General features: G+C 41.6%; 1 protein-coding gene across 1 annotated transcript in view; it reads right to left on the minus strand.

Annotated features, from left to right (window-relative positions):
• Nucleotides 1-14,888, minus strand: part of GDF6 (growth differentiation factor 6) — a gene marked incomplete at its 5' end in the record, with an annotated part of 82,491 nt that overhangs the window by 2,238 nt on the left and 65,365 nt on the right. The gene's annotated exons all lie outside the window — the stretch shown is intronic.

Below are 14,888 nucleotides of genomic sequence, written 5' to 3' on the forward strand. Positions count from 1 at the left end.
AAGCGGTACAATTATTTTGCATGTAATTCTTAAGTACGAGCAGCCCAAACCAACTAGTTACATATGATTTTTTTTTTACTGTGCGTTCTTCTTTATAACATCTCAGGTATGATAAAGTTTGAAACACAAAATCATAAATTATAATATAATAAATAACTATAAATAAGTTAAAGTGTGTATATATATATATATATATATATATATATATATTGTGAGAGGAAGTCAGTTAAATCTATGGATGTTGTCACAGACAGGAGATACATTTCCACCTGGTTTAGAAAATTCACCAATTACTATAGGGTGTCGGCTGCAGAGGTAGCCAGAAAGGTGTAAGGACGTTGAAAATACTTCAGCTGTTCAGGATGAGGCAATTAAGGCCTCTATAAGTTATCCAGAGGATGATTACTGAGGGCTGCCTCCTGAAGCTGTGTGAGTATAGGAGAGCAGTGAGCTGGCTCCTGAAGCGATGTGCGCTGAGGAGAGCAGTCAGCTGAAGACTTCTCAAGGTGAGGTCATGGACTTTTTCTGTGTGAAGAAAAACAAATGAACATTTTCTGTGTGAAGAGAAAATAAATGGACTATTGATGGTCTGCTGTATGATCACCAGTGTCTGCCCAGCAGTAGGTTGGGACAGACTCCCTAGGTAGGTTCCTGTGTGTGAAGGTAGATGCCCACAGTGGCCAGGATTTAATTTGTTTATTTTTGATTTATGCTGTTTTTGATGCATTTTTGGAAATTGGAAAAATAAACCATAGACTGTTGTTTTCAACCACTCCTCGGCTATCTCCCTGTGTAACGAACCCCCCCATGGGGTCATCCCTCTCTCGCTACTGAGCTAACCCCTCACAATATATATATAGATATATATATATATCTATATATATATGTGTGTGTGTGTATCATACGTATACATATAGTATATATACATATATTATATATATATATATAGATATAGATATAGATATACGTGTATATCTATATATGTATATAAAAAAAAGTACAGTAAAACTGCAGGAAAGAGCACTGAGGGGCAAACTAATGTCAATTTATATTATTTTGTAATGTAATCCAATAGGATTACAATATATCAACGTGTTTGTGTGTTTTACTTTTCAAATTTGCCGCCGGTTCCATCCCTCTGCGAGCGTCACATCGCAGGAGACGGAAGTCGGGGCTCACAGCATCAGGCGGAAGATCCGGCCGCCGTATGCTGCAGTGACACATCTCGGGATCCCGGGGACAAGGTAAGTAACCTCTACCAGGATCCAGCAATGCTCCTGGCGGTACCCCGAGTGTGGCTCGGGGTTACCGCTAATGCCACTGAAATGTAACTGCGAGCCACACTCGGGAATACCGCTAAGGAGGTTAAGTGATTTAGACATTAAAATGTACTTTCACCCAAACTAAGGACAGTAAACTATTTGCATATCCTTAACCTTCCTGGCGGTATGATTATGTCAGGAATTACATACCAAAAGCGGTACAATTGTTTTCATGGAAATTTGCCGTTATGTATTATAGGCCTACAATTCTTAGTAATTACTGACTTAAACCTGACCAAAACAAGAGTCTAGTAGACATCCCAGATGCGATAAATTTGAAACACAAACACGTGAATTATAATCGAATCAATAATATTATTTTATTATTTAATATATAATATATAATATATATAATAAAATTATATTATTGATTAGATTATAATTCATGCATTATATATTATATATAGATATATGTGTGTGTGCATATATATATATATATATATATATATATATATATATACATATATATGCATACATATATATATATATATATATATATGCATATATATATATACCGGTGTGAAAGAATTAAAAAAGTAAATAAAAAAAAAAATAACAAACATGTTATACTTACCTGGTCCTGCCTTCTCCCCCCTGCCAAGTGCCCTCATAGCAAATCAGCAGGCTCGCTCCCAAGCCACCCTCTTTGTGTCCATTCACACACAGAGTGCAGCTCCCCCCCCCCCCCCCCCCCACACTTCTCTCCTTTTTGACTCACTGGCTGTGATTCTGTGATTGAGAGCAGCAGAAGCCAATGGCTCACTTTGCTGTGTGAGCCAATGAAGAGAGAGAGAGACCAGGGAGAGCCGCTGCTTTCAATGCACATTGCTGGATCGAGATGGGGTGCTGAGGTAAGTATAAAGGAGGGCTGGAAGGGGGGGGGGCTGCACAGGATTCTTTACCCTAAGGAATTGAAAGCATTAAGATAAAAAAAAAAAACTTAAGCCTTTAGAACCACTTTCACAACAAGCCATCCTTGACCTCCCTAACTGTTTTTGATGTTATTCCTTCTCAAACATTACAAGAAAGACTCTAGAGCCTGGTTTCAGTCAGTTTTTAAGGCACCTTTCACGCAGATGTTCTGACAGTCCATGTTTGACCCATGATTACACAGATTGAAAACTGACTGCAACGTATCCCTATGGGTGACCGGTGTAAGCAAATGTGTGTATATCTAAAGTGCCTTTAAAAAGTATTTATACCCCTTGAAATTTTCCACATTTTGTTATGTTACAACTAAAAATGTAAATGTATTTTATTGGGATTTTATGTGATAGACCAAAACGAAGTGGCACATAATTGTGAAGTGGAAGGAAAAAATTAAATGTTTTTCAAAATTATGTACAAATAAATATTTGAAAAGTGTGGAGTGCATTTGTATTCAGCCCCCTTTACTCTGATACCCCTAACTAAAATCTAGTGGAACCAATTGCTTTCAGAAGTCACTTAATTAGTAAAAAGAGTCCACCTGTGTGTAATCTAATATCAGTATAAATACAGCTGCTCTTTGAAGTCCTCAGAGGATTGTTAGAGAACCTTAGTGAAAAAACAGCATCATGAAGGCCAAGGAACACACAAGACAGGTCAGGGATAAAGTAGTGGAGAAGTTTAAAGCAGGGTTAGGTTATAAAAAAAAAAAAAAAAAACATCTCAAGATTTGAACATCTCACAGAGCACTGATCAATCCATCATCCAAAAATAGAAAGAGTATGGAACAACTGCAAACCTACCTTGACAAGGCCATCTCCCTGAACTGACAGGCCGGGCAAGGAGAACATTAGAGAAGCAGCCAAGAAGCCCATGGTAACTCTGGAGGAGCTGCAGAGATCCACAGCTCAGGTGGGAGAATCTGTCCACAGGACAACTATTAGTCATGCATTCCACAAATCTGGCAAGAAGAAAGCCATTGTTGAAAGAAAGTTATAAGAAGTCCCATTTGCAGTGGGGACACAGCAAAGATGTGTAAGAAGGTGCTCTGGTCAGATGAGATTAAAATTAAACTTTTTGGCCTAAAAGCAAAATACAATGTGTGGTGGAAAACTAACACTGCACATCACCATGAACACAACATCTCCTCCATTAAACATGGTGGTGACATCATCGTGATTTTCTTCAGCAGGAACAGAGAAGCTGGTCAGAGTTAATGGGAAGATGAATGGAACCAAATACAGGGAAATCTTAGAAGAAAACCTGTTAAAGTCTGCAAAAGAATTGAGACTGGGGCGAAGGTTCACCTTCCAGCAGGACAACAACCCTAAACATACAGCCAGGGCTACAATGGAATGGTTTAGATCAAAGCATATTCATGTGTTAGAATGGCCCAGTGAATGTCCAGACCTAAATCCAGTTGAGAATCTGTGGCAAGACTTGAAAATTGCTGTTCGCAGACTCTCTCCATCTAATCTGACAGAGCTTGAACTATTTTGCAAAGAAGAATGGGCATAAATGTCACTCTCTAGATGTACAAAGCTGGTAGAGACATCCCCAAAAAGACTTGCAGCTGTAATTGGAGCGAAAGGTGGTTTTACAAAGTATTGACTCGGGGGGGGCTGAATACAAATGCACGCCACACTTTTCAGCTATTTGTTTGTAAAACATTGCGAAAACCATTTATCATTTTCCTTCCACTTCACAATTATGTGCCACTTTGTGTTGGTCTATCACATAAAATCCCAATAAAATACATTTACATTTTTGGTTGTAACGTGACAAAATGTGGAACATTTCAAGAGGTGTGAATACTTTTTCAAGGCACTGTACCCAAGTCTGGGTCCATTCAGGTCCTATTGCAATAAGTTTGCATCTTGGTTCTTCTTTTTACTGACCTGACTGGATGTGGGAGGATATAGGATGCCCCTCCACTTACATTTGGCCACCCTTAGGGATCACATGGGTCTCTTTTTGCTCTATTACATAATGGAGGAAAAACTGTAAAGGATATGGATGTCATATATATCACATGCTTTTCCATTCTGATTCAACACAGTAGGGGATCCAGGACTGATCCTGACTCAGAGGGTAAATTAGGCACCCACGTGAAAAGGACCTAACAGCTTAGAAACCCCTGCCATGTGTTTACATTAGAGGGCTGTCAGCCTACCAAGATCTGCTCTCATAATAAGCAGTGCTTGCTCGTAAACTTTGAAAATTAATTTCTTCACAATTCCATATAGATAAAAAGATGAATGAAGGCTTTTGCATGATTTTACTGCTTGTTCTGGACAAGTAAATACTTTAGCGTTCAGCGTTCATGATCTAAGCACAGGCTGTCCTTAAGCCTTATGCACATTGGTGCATTTTAGAATTGTTACAGGTGCGTTGCGTTACAAAAATCTTGTTGGCTGCATCTTTGCTGTGGTTTCCAGCAAAACATGCTTTATAGGGTAGAACACACAAAACACATATAAAACATGTCTAAAACACTCAGCTCTTCACTCCTGAAATGTACCAAAATGCACAGGTATGACTAAGGCTTAACCACTTAAGCCCCGGAAGATTTTACCCCCTTCCGGACCAGGGCTTATTTTGCGATTCGGCACTGCGTGAATTTAACGGACAATTGCGCGGTCGTGCAACGCTGTACCTAAACAAATTTGATGTCCTTTTTTTCCCACAAACAGAGCTTTCTTTTGGTGGTATTTGATCACCTGTGCGATTTTTTGATCATGCGCTATAAACAAAAAAAAGCGTAAATTTTGCAAAAATAACAATATTTTTCACATTTTTTTATATGAAATTCCCCCCAAAAAAAACGTAAAAATCAAATTTTTTTAACATTTTAGGCCAATTTGTTTTATGCTACCTATGTTTGGTAAAAAAAATTGCAAAAAGCGTATTTTGATTGATTTGCACAAAAGTTATTTACTAACTAAGGGAAAGATTTTTGTCACTTTTGTTGTTTTTTTTTTTTTTAACGAGTAATGGCGGCGATCTGCAATTTTTTTTGTGGGACTGCGACATTGCGGCGGACAGATCGGACCCTTGACTGACATTTTTGACACTTTTGGGGTTACCAGTGACATTACTGCAGTAATCAGTGCTATACATATGCACTGTTACTGTAAAAATGACACTGGCAGTGAAGGAGTTAACTTTATTGGAGAGGGAGGGGTTAAGTGTGTCCCTAGGGGCGTGTTTCTAACTGTGATTGGCTGTGGCTACTAGTGTAAGAACAGAGATCAACGGCCCTACATAGTAGAACCGTGTGATCTCCATTCTTACACAGGGAAGAATGACAGGCGGCTTTGTTTACATTAGCCGCCTGCCTTTCTTCCGGTGTAACGGAAGATCGCGAGAGTCCGGCGGACATCGGGTCCGCCGGGCACACGCGCGGGGGAGGGGGTCAGTGACCACGCGGGAGCGCGCCTCCGGAGGTGCGCGGGAGCTCCCTAGAACCTCACAGGCTAGCGACGTAGACCTACGTCGCTTTGCCTGTGAGGGGCTGACCGCCGCAGTAAATAGTCGTGCGGCGGTTGGCAAGCGGTTAAAGAGTATGGAAACCCAACATTTCATATTCCTGATATGTGCCTGCTGTACCATGTACTTGTATGAAAAAATATCCAGTCCTCTTTGTAATGCTTCTCTTGTGTGACATCCCTGGTGTTCCTGCCAGTCTCTCTGCTTTCCTATTAAAAACTGACCACACTGAACAGGAGAGCACAGCAGGCAGCATGGTCAGTTCTCTAGCTATGCTGGGAACCCAGCCTGTTCTCTTCCAATGATTAGACTTTTCTGTTGTTCTGACAAGGGCCCCCCCCTCTTCCTCGCAAAGCCTTTCACTAGAAAGATCAGTGTACTGCTTTTTTTCCTCCCTCGGCTCTTATGCAGATGAGAACAGAGGGAATGTGATCACTTTTAAAGAAAAAAAAGGTATTTGTATTCATTTCTATTTTAAACTGAATGGGTTGTTTTACAAAGTGATGGTTTACAATCACTTTAAGACTCTAATACAATAAAACTAATACTATCAAAACCGGGGCTCATCACTGGAATTAGATTTCTGTTAATCAGCAGAGAGCACCCCAAATGATGTACCAATGCATTGATTTAATTGATCAACTGAAGACATCCTGCCATACTAGCTACCTGTTATCAGAGATTTTAGCATTCTGGGACATAACTTAAAGTGACCCGTGGCATCCCATCTAATGATGGCCATGAACTAGTAGATTTTCTAACGAACAAACATTCAGTACATTTGATGACTTGACAAATGTCGTTCAAAGATACTTCAAAATTTAGTTTTTTTTTTTTTTTTAATATTTGATTTTGAAACAGACTTTCCTGAACAAAAACTACATACACTGTTAGAAATTCAGAATTTTACTTTACTTTCAAAAATCTCATTTGCAATTGTTCAGCCTGTATACATCCTCTCCTTTCTCGACTGAAAATCTAAAAATATAAATCCACAGATGAAGTACAAATATCAATACATTTGTTATCTGATTTGTATTTCTGTCTATCCAGTCCCGAGATTTATACAGCCCCATCACACAGCACATCTTGCCTGGTGACCTGACTTTTCTCCATTACAGTCTGCAGACATGCAATACTCCCTGGTCCCCTCCGTAGACACAGACCATAATTAGACAGTGAAGACAGGGCAGCAGACTGATAAACACAACATACTGCTATTTTTATTGTCTGTATATTTGCATACTTTCTACATTGCAGGGAATTTCAATATGTTGATGCCTAATCGAATTTAGGTGCCTGTTGTATTTTAAATTCCATTTAATGATTTTGATGAAAGCACAACTGCATTCATTGTTTTTATATCTGCCTGGAGTTCAGCCTGTCTGTGGTTAACCAATGGTACCCATAGAGCATGGGCTGCTTGTACACATACTGTATGTAGGGACATCAGGAAGGTCCCGATTGGCTCCCGCTGCTGTCATTTAAAGTCAGTCAGCCAATCAGGAGAGAAAAGAGGGCGGGCCGAGTCATGGCTCCGTGTCTGAATGGGACCCGAGAAGAGAAGGATCTGGGTCACTTTGTGCAAAACCAACTGCACAGAGGAGGTAAGTATAACATGTTTGTTATTTAAAAAAAAAAAGGCTTTACAATCACTTTAGGTTAACCAACAAAAAATATTTATTTAATTGCAAACGTTATGCAGTGATAAATGGCTATCACGGTACAACACTCCATTACATATATGTAGCAAAACAATGCAAATCAAGCATGACACATAGGAGTTGATTTACTAATAGTGGAGCACTCAGAATCTGGTGCAGATGTGCATGGTAGCCAATCAGCTTCTAATTTCAGCTTATTCAGTTAAGCTTTGACAATAAAACCTGGGAGCCGATTGGTTTCTATGCAGAGCAGCACCAGATTTTGCAATCTCCAGTGTTAGTAAATCAACCTCCACTGTTCCATAGTGTTGCCTGTACAAATGAATGCCTCCTGTTGAATGCAGTGCTAAGGTGTGCACAGTGCATAATGCTATAGCATATATTCAATTATAAATTCAACAGGAAGAATGAGACTCCTTCATAATGGTCACAGTACTGACATGGAAACCCAAGCACAACCAGTGGAGTCTGAGAGATACCAGAAACTGTTGGGTAGTTTAACTGTTGAAAATAAACTAAAAACAGAAAGGTTGGTTATACGTGGACTTTATCTGTCTGGAGAGAATGCAGTAGAGCTGACATTTTTTCACTGGTTTCTTACAATAGGTTGAACTGGATGGACTGATGTCTTTTTTCAACCTCGCTAACTATGTAACTATGTAAGTAGCTCTTTAGCCAGTGCTACTGTCCATAAGCCTCCTGAAGGACTAGAAGCCCATTGTAGCTGCCATTACCAGACTGTAGTAGAAGAACTGAGGAGCACTGAAAATAGACCCAACCCTTCGTACAACAGTCAGATCTGTTAAAAAAAAAAAAAAAAAAAAAAAAAAGCCTTAAATGTTTTTGAAATAGTACTTCAATCTGCTTTATTATAAGCCTACTAGGTCCAGAAACAACTTCATTCCAATAAAAGCCAAGGGGACAATCCAAAAAGAATCCAGTGCATTCTGGGGGTCCAAGAGCACCCCCTTCACCAGAATTCGAAAAAAACATAATGACATCTCCATATCAGTCCAATATAAATACAATATCCCCTCCTCAGGGCTTATTTAAAACCAAATACCCAATAGAATTGAAAATATTAAATAGATAATCAATATACAAGAACCTCTGACAAATATGAGAACATGAACAATAAATCCTACCATTTTAATTCATCCAATGGGTTAAAAATAAATAAAAATAGTAATAATAATAACAACAATAATATGAACCAGATCATTTACTTTATTAACAATTCTTTAAGATAGCAATACCAATGAGATAACCCTATGGGTCAAGTGCTATTTTTCCACTTTCCTCATCGTAATCTCCGACACAGAAGTCTCCAACTGGAAGATGATGCAACAATACTGTAAGCCAGTAAGACTCTACTGCAATCTAATAAATGGAGCTTGCTGACTGGAGAAGAGTACACAGAGATGAGAAACTGTTCTCTTTCTATCCAATCACAACCTTGACCAAGCTGCATTGTTTTTACTGAAATGGATAAAAACAAATGGTCATTTATTGCTTCTTTTTTTACATAGAATATCTTTTATTAACCTTTAGGCTCCGTTTTCACTAGTGTGACTTGGACACGCAAAGTCGCATGACAAGTCACAGCCCATTGATTTCAATGGCACCCGTTCCAATCTATGAGACTTTGAAAATCAGCGACTTTGAAAAGGCACCTGCACTACTTTGGTGCAACTTTTGATGCAACGTCAATCCAGAGAGGGTGAAGTTAGATCAAAGTCGCATCAAAGTTGCACTCTATATCACATGACTTTGGGGTCGAAACGATGACTTATAGATACAGTCTTATAGGAAGCCTTTTTTATTTATTCAGGCCCTGATAAAGGGGTTCTGTTTGGTCCCCAAAACAAACTGGTGGTCCTTTATGTTCCTGCTTTTTCAGTTCTATTAGCAATAAAAGATTATGACCTCTTAGGCTCCTTTCCCACTTGTGTGACTTGGGATTCGACTTGTGGGACCCCAAGTCGCAGGAAATGTGAAATTCAGTGTATTTCTATAAGAACCATTCCTAATGACACTACAGAAGTCGCTGTGACTTCAGAAAAGGTTCCTGCACTACTTTGGTCTGACTTTTGATGCAACTTTGGTCCAGAAAACGTAAAGTCGGATCAAAGTTGCACCAAACGTCGGATCAAAATCTCACTGGAAATCGTGTGATTTTGGAAATGCGCTAATGTAAAAGGAGCCTAAAGATGTCCCTTTCATCAATGTCCCATCACACAGTGTCTGGCAGAGGTGAATGAATTAAAAAACTGGCTGATTTTTTGTTAGGTAGGATAGTTCAGATCTATGCATTGGAGCTGTATGTATAGCTGTATGCTTACATTTTTAGGCCCCTTTCCATTTTTGTTTGAAAATTGTAGTGCACACTAACACACAATACAACAACACTCTGTGCATGTACGTTTCACTGTTTTGCCATTCGTTTTAATGGCACCCCAATGCACATGCATCGCCAAAACCAATGTACCCGCCTTCCAGCTCACACTGTAACACTGTGTTAAAAAGACACTCTAACCTTGTCTATGGAGGAAAAAATGAAAGTGTTCCTCTAAAGCAGCCTTTCTCAACCTTTTCAACACAGAGGAACCCTTGAGATAAATTTCTGGTATCGGGGAAGCTCTGCTAAAAATTAAAAATCTACAACTCATGACACATTAGTGTGACAGTCAGTGGTGCTCCTTACTCTTGTCATCATTGGGAAGAATTTCCCCCTTACAGATAGCTAAAAGGAACAATGGTGTCATTGGGAACTTATCTGAGAGGCAGAAAATGCCCATTGCTCAAGGAACCCCTAGCAACCTCAGGAGGAACCCTGGTTGAGAAACCCTGATCTAAGGGGCTCCCTGACCCCTTATATGCACCTAACCAGTACTCCCTCGCTGCTCTTTCCTCCTTCACAGCTGTCTACAATCCCTAGCACTACCACCTGGTATGAAGGAGCATGTGACCTCCTCCTTTGTTACAGTCTAGCAGCCAATCACTGCGCATGAGCTAGACTAGGAGAGTGACATCACTAAATACTCTGGATGACTGACAGCAGATGTTTCAGTGATGGCTGCAGAAGGATCACTGGTATGATTAGTATAGGGGGGTCAGGGGGCCCTTTGCAAAGACATTGTCGCCTTGGCTGTCGTCCATTCAGAGCTCTTTGCAACGGCTGTGACTCCCATATGCAGGAGTGACGCCACCGTGGCTCGGCCATTCAAATGGCCGAAGCCTGTGAACCTGGAAGGAAAACCAGGTAAAGATAGAAGCACTGAAAGCGGTGATTGTGTGCCGCTGGAAGGCTTCATTTTAAAGTAAGCCGGTCATAATGCGCAAGTATGGGATGCGCCTACTAGCACATTAGGACATTATCCTGCAGGGTCCACATATTTCTTTCATTTTGCGATTTACTACCGCTTTAACAATATCCTTAAAAGTCTCCTCATCTTCCCCATGTTTCTGTGGGGGTTAGCAGAAAGTACAAGTGTTCTCTAGTTAAGGGATAGTGCCTAATAAGAAATCATAGGCACGCTCCACCTGCAGCCAATAAGACCTTCTGATTGCAACCTGTTCCCTTCACCTATGCCACCATTCATCATCCTGCCATATTCAGAAAAATGACACCAGTGTTTGGTGCAGCTTGCTGGACCGGAGGCATGGCCACTCTGCACTCAGATCAAGTTAAGGTGAAAACACAGGACAGGAGTGCATTAAAAAGGAGCTCTACCCAAAAGGGGAAATGCTCCACCTGTTTGCTTCCTCTCCCCCTCCGCTGCCCTATTTGGCCCCCTTTAGGGGGAGGGGGGAGTGGGTGCCAGTTTTGACAGGTACCCGTCCCCTCTTCCAGGAGACCTTACAAGCAGGGCCGCCTTTAGGGAGGGACAACCCATTCACATGTAGGGGGCCCAGGCGCCCTGAGGGGCCCAGGAGCGGGCCCTAGTGTCCCACCACTGTGGGGCCTAACTCCCAACTTTTTGATATGGGAACGAGGGACACCTTTTAGCAAAAGTATGTAGATATAGGACACACCCCCCTGTCACTCCCCCTAAAGGAGAATTAAAAAAAAAATTTAAATGATTAGTTGAACCCACAAGGGCTTTTTTTACCACTACTATTCATTTTTTTATTGGCTTTTGAAATAAACAAATGCAGCAATATAGAAATTGAACAAAAAGTGAAGGAGTGGGAAACACTTTTTGAAAGATAAAAAGTGCATTTATATACAATTATATAGGTCAGACCAAAATGGGGGACAAATGAGGAGGAAAGAGGGGCAAAAAGGGACTTTGTTCCAAATGATGACAGTTCCTCAAAATCAGGGACAGTTCTTCTAGTTTTGATGTATGGCTGCTCTGTTTGGGATTTCCGCCCATATCAGTGGCGGCCTCTTGTTTAGGCAATGCGCGTGTGCGGGAATTCTCCTTGCATGCACAGTTGAGAGTGGGGCCTGGCGCCGTCACAGGCTAGAATCATCAACCCCCCCCCCCACACCACACCACACCACCACCACTGATCCCATCCACCACCACTGCCACTGATCTCATCCAGGGGCATAACTACTGGGGATACAGTTGCAACCTGGCCCCATGCTTCAGGGGGCCTGTACGGCCCACTGTACGGCCCCCTGTACATCTTGATAGGGGGGTGGTGGAGGCAGCATATAGAGGAACCGATTACTCCATTTACCTCCTGTAGCTGCTAAATGCTTGCTTCTCCTCCTCTTTCTCCCACAGGCATTCAGTGGCCAGGTGGTCAGGCCCAGGCCTAAAGCTGTGTAAGGGGCCCCAAAACTTCTGATTACAAGGAATAGCAGGAGCAGCACCCGAGAGCCAATTTAAAAAAAAATCAGCTGGGGTGCCGACCCCTGGACAGGTAAGTATCCTAATATTAAAAGTCAGCAGCTACAGTATTTGTAGCTGCTGACTTTTAATCTTTTGAAGGGGGGGAGCTGGAGCTCCACTTTAAGGAAGAGGAGATAGGTTAGCTCTGATTAGAGGTCTGTATTTGCACTGTACATAGGTTTATAAAGTGTCTGATTTTTATGCATAGGTTTAAACTGCTGTACAAAAAATTTACAGTAAAACTCCGTAAACACGTGACAATGCCGGGCGACATCGGCCGCTTAAAAAAAACCCAGCCAATATTCGGCCCGTGTGTATGCCAGCCAGTCAGACAGAAACTGGCCAGTAGGCCTGGCTTCTGTCAGACCCGGCTCCTGATTAGCTAGGAGTGTTCTGCTGGGGAGCCATCCCCCTGTCAGAACACAACAGCTCAGCAGGGGAGATAATGTCAAATCGTTAGTACAGCGACTCCGACTGGAGTTGACTAATAGTGTGTACCAGGCTTAAAGGAGTTGTAAAGTCAGAAGATTTTTTTATCTTAATGCATACATTAAGATAAAAAGCCTTCTGTGTGCAGCAGCCCCTCTCAGCCCCCCTAATACTTACCTGAGGTCCCTCTCTATCCAGCCATGTCCACGAGTGTCTCAGCCGTCAAAGATTCTCCCTCCTGATTGGCTGAGACACAGCCAATCAAAGCCAGCTAGCCAATCAGGAGAGAGAAGGGGTGGGGCCAGGTCAGGGATCCGTTTCTAAATGGACACAGGAAGCTGCAGCTCGGCTCAGGTGCCCCCATAGCAAGCTGCTTGCTGTGGGGGCACTCAACAGGAGGGAGGGGCTAGGATCACAAAAGAGGGACCAGAGAAGAGGAGGATGTGGGCTGCTCTGTGCAAATCCAACACAGCAGGTAAGTATAACATGTTTGTTTTTTTTATAGGAAAAAAAAAACAAGACTTTACAATTGCTTTAAGTCAGAGTGACTCTTAGCTAAGTTCAGAACTGCGCATGCATGTAGGGCAGCCCATTCATTTTGATGGGCTGCTCTACCCACTGGTAACATGTGGACAGGATTCCCTGAGCGCTTTTTTAGATCACACTGCATGGTGCCACAGCTGCTGTTGCATGGGGTGCTATTAACAATTAATGGCACCACTTGTGCATCTGCTAAAGGGCAGCACATTTCTCTGCAAAGATGTGAAGCTAGCCTTACTGTAAGGCCCCTTTCACACTTAAAAGTCGTGAGATTTTGCCACGTTTTTTTGCCAAGATTTTGCAGCGAATTTGAGTGGACATGAACCAATGCCTGTGCAATCTTGGGAGCTATAGACCTCAAACGCATTAAAGTCAGACCAAAATAAATCAGGGACTACTTTGAAGTTGCTGCGACTTGAAGTCGCACAGATATGAACGATACTCATTGGAAATTATGGAGTATGACTTGTCATGCGACTTTGCAGCTCCAAGTCATAGGACAAGTCGTACAAGTGTGAAAGGGGCCTAAATGTCATGTAGTTCAGACTAGTTCAATGCACAAAAACCAGACACATAATAAACCCAGGTTAAGAACAAATACAGACCCCTGTAGTGCTTAAAGTGGTTGTAAAGTCTCCATAATAAACTCCCATGATAGGTTCTCTTATGGGGCAATAGTAATGGCAGTGTTCGTTTTTCAGCAATATAATCTCTAAATACCTTTTCCCAGCAGTGCTTCTGTGCAGGAAGGATCGGTCAATCAACCACAGGAGGGATTGGTCGATCGATGGCAGGAAGGATCAGTCAGTACTGATTTTTATGTGTAGGAGAGTAATGTCAGAATTGGCCTGTGTGGGAACTGGTTAACAAAAAAAAGAGGAGGAGGAGCAGCTTCAGGGGAATAGCGTTGCTCTATCTAGGCAGGAGTAGAGGGGAGGGGCAGGGAAGAGATTGGGTTCTCACACAGACTATGAAAGAGACAGGGAGAAAGAGAGAAGGAGAGGGGGAGATGCAGAGACACTAAATGACTGAGACAAGTAAACTGACAACACTATCACAGATCAGCAGCAATGATAAACGTGGGAAGACAGGAACAGGCATGATCACCCAGGTCTTTTACAACTTAGAAAGGGACACTTGCCATGGCAAAAGCACTATGCTATATCTTGTGCCTTAACCTCCTGGGCGGTAATCCCGAGCGTGACTCGGGGTGGATTTTTTAGGTTAGGATCGGTATCCCCGAGTCACGCTCGGGGTAGATGTGCAGAGAGCGCAGAGGTGTCTCTTACCTTCTCCTGGCGATCCAGCGATGATCTCTCATTGCTGTGACCGCCAGCCGAGAGTCCCGCCACTCGTCTGTCGGTCCGATGACTTCCTAGTTCCGTTCCCTGCAGCAGCAATGCTGCATGGGAGCGAAACTAGGGAGGGAAATTAAAAAAAAAAAAAAACGTTGCACAAAACACAAACACATAACACATTTTATATTATATATATATATATATATATATATATATATATATATATATATGCATATATATATATATATATATATATATATATGCATATATATATATATATATATATATATATATATATATATGCATATATATATATATATGCACACACACATATATATATATATATATATACCTATATACACTCACGTGTAT

This window comes from Pelophylax lessonae (genome assembly GCF_965119305.1).
Source record: "Pelophylax lessonae genome assembly, chromosome: 5".
NCBI classification, from domain to species: Eukaryota; Metazoa; Chordata; class Amphibia; order Anura; family Ranidae; genus Pelophylax; species Pelophylax lessonae.